General features: G+C 37.8%; 1 non-coding gene across 1 annotated transcript; it reads right to left on the bottom strand.

Moving 5' to 3' along the window:
- Positions 1–495: 495 nt before the first annotated feature.
- On the bottom strand, positions 496–602 carry LOC145949425 (small nucleolar RNA R71). Its single transcript, XR_014427633.1, has one exon. It is a non-coding gene; the product is annotated as a small nucleolar RNA R71 (small nucleolar RNA).
- Positions 603–5,669: the final 5,067 nt, after the last annotated feature.

Below are 5,669 nucleotides of genomic sequence, written 5' to 3'. Positions count from 1 at the left end.
AAGCAAAGAAAGCAACAGGAAGATTGTATTGACTCAGCTTCTTCCGTCGTTCAATCAAACTCTAATCTAAACATGGCCAATACAGGAGGAAATCATGGGAATCCAGGAAATCATGCCAATAATGGAAACCCAAGAAGAACTTTAGGGGACTATGCTCAACAACAAGGTCCTAGACATTTCTCTAGCATAGTAGCTCCAACTACTTCAAGAGCAATGGAAATGAAGCCTGCCTTCCTTAGCTTAGTTAGTGCACATCAATTTGCAGGGATGGACCATGAGGATCCATATGCACATCTATCAAACTTTTATGATCTGTGTGGTACCATGGGAATTCCTGAAGGTGATGAGGAAGCAGTTTATCTACGTTTGTTTCCCTTCTCTTTGACAGGTAAGGCCAAGACTTGGTTGCAATCTCATCCTAATCAAAGTCTTATCAGTTGGAGTGATGTGGAAAACAAGTTTGTGAACAGATTCTATCCATCCTCAAAATATATTAGTGCTAAATCAGAAATTGCTACCTTTCGCCAAAGGTTGGATGAACCTTTCTGTGAAGCTTGGGAGCGTTTCAAATCTCTTCTAAGGAAATGTCCTAACCATGGTTTTGAGGATATTGCTCAACTAAACTTCTTTTGCAATGGAATCAAGCCAGAGGTTAAAATGCTCTTAGATGCAGCTGCAGGAGGTACAATGATGTCAGCTGACCCTGATGAAGCAACAAAAATCATAGAATCTTTGGCTTCTTCTGATCATCAAGCACAACATAGCAGACATAGTCATCCCAAGAGAGGTGTTCTTGATCTTAATACAAATGATGCAATTTTAGCACAAAACAAATTACTTTCTCAACAAATTGAAGCTCTCACTAAACAAATGGCAAAACTTCCTCAACAGCTCCAATCTATTAGTTCAACTCCTCCACCTCATCAAGTTTTGAGTTGTGATTTCTGTGGTGGAGATCATGCTAATGGTTTTTGTGCAGGACCTAGTACTAGTCAAGAAGAGGAAGTAAATTACATGGGTCAACAACAACCAAGAGGAGGTAATTTCAATAATTTTTCTAACAATTATATGCAGGGATGGAGGAACAACAACAACAACAATCAGAAATATGGTTGGAAACAAGATGTAGGACCCTCCAATAGACAACCACCTCAACAACAACACCAAGGCTACTTTTCTTCAATGCAGGAAAAGACAACCAAGTTGGAAGATACCTTGAACCAATTCATGCAAGCTTCCCTTGCTAATCAAAAGAATACAGATGCTTCCATCAAGAATTTGGAGATTCAGGTTGGTCAGATAGCAAAGCAACTTGCTGATCAGCAAGGAGGTTCATTTTCAGCTAACACCAAACCTAACCCAAAAGAGCACTGTAAGTCTATCACAACAAGGAGTGGAAAGGAGATTGGGAAGGGGATTGGAGATAATTTGAATGATACTGAGGGTGTTGAGGAGAAAAAATTGAGTGAAAGAGAAAGTGATGAAGAGATCAAGGAGGAAGTTGAGAAAAATAAAGGTGAGGATGTAAATAGAGAAAAAGTGAGAAGTAAAGAAAAAGTAGAAAAAAAAGATAAAAATGAAAGAAGTGATCAATCAAGAAAGAAAGAGAAAGGTGTAGCTATAATCCCACCAGTCAAGGATTTGCCATACCCACATGCACCTTCTAAGAAAGATAGGGAGAGACAATTTGCCCGCTTTCTAGATATTTTTAAAAGGCTGCAGATCAACATTCCATTTTCAGAAGCACTGGAACAAATGCCCACTTATGCAAAATTCATGAAGGAGCTTCTGACTAAGAAGAGAAGATTAACTGATGATGGAATAGTGGAGTTAGAAGCAGGATGCAGTGCAATCATTCAGAAATCCATACCTCAAAAATCCAGAGATCCTGGTAGCTTTACCATTCCAGTCACCATTGGAAGATTACCTGTGGGAAAAACATTGTTAGATTTAGGGGCAAGCATTAACTTAATGCCCTTATCTATGATGAGAAGGATTGGTGATCTAGAAGCTAGGCCTACTAGGATGACTCTTCAATTGGCAGACAGGTCAGTGAAATATCCTCATGGGATAGTGGAAGATGTGCTGGTGAAAGTAGATAAATTTCTCTTTCCAGTGGATTTTGTGGTGATGGATATGGAAGAAGATAGAGAAGTGCCATTGATTTTGGGTAGACCGTTCATGAAGACTGCAAAAGTAATAATTGATGTAGATGATGGTAATTTGAAGGTGCGAGTGCAGGATGATGAAGTCAATTTTAATGTTTTTGAGGCTATGAAGTATCCATGTGAGCAAGATGAGTGTATGAGAGTGGATGTGATTGATGATTTAATTCATTCCACTAGGAAGCAGTTGCATAGTTCTAGTCCTTTGGAGAAAGCACTCATGGATGCCGTGGAAGATTTGAATGAGAAGGAGGAAAAAGAAATTGAAGAGTGTTTGAGGGATCTTGATTCTGCAAAAGAGATTCTTCCAGAAAAAGTGAAGATTGAAGAGTTAGAGAAAAGTGCAAACATGGAAGTGCTAAAACCAGAATTGAAGATGTTGCCACCACAACTTAAATATGTATTTTTGGAAGATGGTGGAAATAAACCAGTTATCATTAGCAATTCTTTGACTCCCTCTGAAGAAGAACAGTTAGTTAATGTGTTGAAGAAAAATCAAGAAGCTATAGGTTGGACTTTAGCAGACTTGAAGGATATTAGTCCTTCCTACTGCATGCACAAAATTCATATGGAGCAGAACTATAAACCTGTGGCTCAACCTCAAAGGCGTTTAAATCCAACAATGAAGGAAGTGGTGAAAAAAGAGGTTTTAAAGCTTTTAGAAGCAGGAATAATATATCCTATTCAGATAGTACTTGGGTAAGTCCTGTTCAGGTTGTACCAAAAAAAGGAGGGATGACAGTGATTCAGAATGAGAAGAATGAATTGATTCCGACAAGGACTGTCACTGGTTGGAGAATGTGTATAGATTATAGAAAACTCAATCAAGCAACTAGAAAAGATCACTTTCCACTACCGTTCATGGATCAAATGCTTGAGAGGTTAGCTGGACAAGCATACTATTGTTTCTTGGATGGATACTCTGGTTACAATCAGATTGCAGTGGACCCAGAAGATCAAGACAAGACAACTTTCACATGTCCATTTGGTGTCTTTGCTTATAGAAAAATGTCTTTTGGTCTATGCAATGCACCAGCTACATTCCAGAGATGCATGCTTGCCATCTTTTCTGACTTAGTTGAGAAATGTATAGAAGTCTTCATGGATGACTTTTCTGTATTTGGTTCTTCTTTTTCTAATTGTTTGGAGAATCTTGACACCGTACTGAAGCGGTGTATTCAGACTAATCTTGTGCTTAATTGGGAGAAATGTCATTTTATGGTAACAGAGGGAATTGTGTTGGGCCATAAAATTTCTTCCAGAGGTATTGAAGTTGATAAGGCCAAAGTAGAGATCATTGAAAAGCTTCCTCCACCAACAAATGTCAAAGGAATCCGGAGTTTCCTTGGTCATGCTGGATTTTATAGACGGTTCATCCAGGACTTTTCAAAGATTGCAAAGCCATTAAGCAACTTGCTCAATAAGGACACTCAATTTAATTTTGATGCATCTTGTTTGAAGGCTTTTGAATTATTAAAACAAAAATTGATTTCAGCTCCTATCATTGTTGCCCCTGATTGGAATTTAAATTTTGAGCTGATGTGTGATGCTAGTGACTATGCAATTGGGGCAGTCCTAGGTCAAAGAAAATCAAAGATTTTCCATGCTATACATTATGCTAGTAAAGTTTTAAATGAAACTCAAGTTAATTATGCAACTACTGAAAAAGAATTACTAGCTATTGTATATGCATTGGAAAAGTTTAGATCATACTTGATTGGTTCAAAAGTGATAGTTTTTACAGATCATGCTGCAATAAAATATCTTCTGACTAAGTCTGATTCTAAACCGAGATTGATTAGATGGATTCTGTTATTGCAGGAGTTTGACTTAGAGATCAGAGATAAAAAAGGAAGTGAAAATCATGTAGCTGATCATTTGTCTAGATTGGTTAATAGTGAGGTGACTGCATTGGAACCAGAAGTGGTAGAGGAATTTCCTGATGAGAAGCTTCTAGCAATTCAAGCAAGGCCATGGTTTGCTGACATGGCTAACTTCAAGGCTGCTGGAGTTATTCCTAAGGATTTAAATTGGCATCAAAGAAAGAAGTTTTTCAGGGATGCTAAGTACTATGTGTGGGATGATCCTCATCTATTTAAGATTGGAGCTGATAATCTTTTAAGGAGATGTGTGACCAAGGAAGAAGCTGGTAACATTCTTTGGCACTGCCATAACTCACCATATGGAGGTCATTTCAATGGAGAGAGAACTGCTATAAAGGTTCTCCAATCTGGATTCTTTTGGCCAACTCTATTTAGAGATGCTCATGAACATGTACAAAGATGTGATAATTGTCAAAGGACAGGAAGTATCTCTAAAAGACATGAAATGCCCCTGCAAAACATTCAAGAAGTTGAGGTATTTGACTGTTGGGGGATTGACTTCATTGGCCCACTGCCTTTATCCTTTTCCAATGAGTACATTTTGCTAGCTGTTGAGTATGTGTCTAGATGGGTGGAAGCAATCCCGACTCAAAAGGCAGATGCTAAAACTGTAGTGAAATTTCTCAAGAAGAACATTTTTACCCGGTTTGGCACTCCTAGAGTGTTGATAAGTGATGGAGGTTCTCATTTTTGTAATGTCCAACTTCAAAAAGTTTTGGAACACTATGGTGTAAGGCACAAGGTAGCATCAACTTACCATCCTCAAACAAATGGTCAAGCAGAGGTATCTAATAGAGAGATTAAGAAAATTCTTGAGAAGACTGTTACTTCTTCAAGAAAGGATTGGTCAGTCAAATTGGAAGATGCCTTGTGGGCTTACAGAACAGCTTTTAAAACCCCTATAGGTCTATCACCATTTCAATTGATATATGGGAAAGCTTGTCACCTTCCTGTTGAGCTTGAACATAAGGCATTTTGGGCCTTAAAATTTTTGAATTTGGATGCTAAAGCAGCTGGAGAACATAGGAAGTTACAGCTCCTTGAACTTGAAGAAATGAGGTTGAATGCTTATGAGTCTTCTAAGCAATACAAGGAGAGAATCAAAGCATATCATGATAAGAAGATTTTAAAAAGGAACTTCAAACCTGGCCAATCAGTTTTATTGTTCAATTCTAGGATGAGATTATTTCCTGGAAAGCTTAAGTCTAAGTGGTCAGGACCATTTTGCATCAAGGAAGTCAAGTCTTATGGTGCAATTGAAATAGAGGATCCTTCATCTAAACGAAGTTGGGTAGTGAATGGGCAAAGATTAAAACCTTACATAGGTGGTGACTTTGAAAGAGTCATTGTTGTGTTTAAATTGGAAGATCATTGAAGATATTGGCTTTGTCAAGCTAGTGACGTTAAAAGAGCGCTTATTGGGAGGCAACCCAACAATTTCTCACTCTTTTCCTTTGATTTAAGTTTTGTATATTGGTGTGTTTAATTCATGCTTTTCATGTTTTGTTATCAGTGTGTGAAGTTGGGTTTAGTACATTTTGATCTTGTTGTCTGTGGTTTTTAGCATGTGTTGTTGTGTTTTTTTATTTATTTAAGTTTTAGGATGTTTTCAAATATGAAA

Source organism: Cajanus cajan, chromosome 6 (genome assembly GCF_000230855.2).
Source record: "Cajanus cajan strain Asha chromosome 6, NIPB_CcT2T_4, whole genome shotgun sequence".
Taxonomy (NCBI): Eukaryota; Viridiplantae; Streptophyta; class Magnoliopsida; order Fabales; family Fabaceae; genus Cajanus; species Cajanus cajan.
The sequence above is the reverse complement of the archived record's forward strand: the minus strand, read 5'-3'. Positions and strand labels throughout refer to the sequence as shown.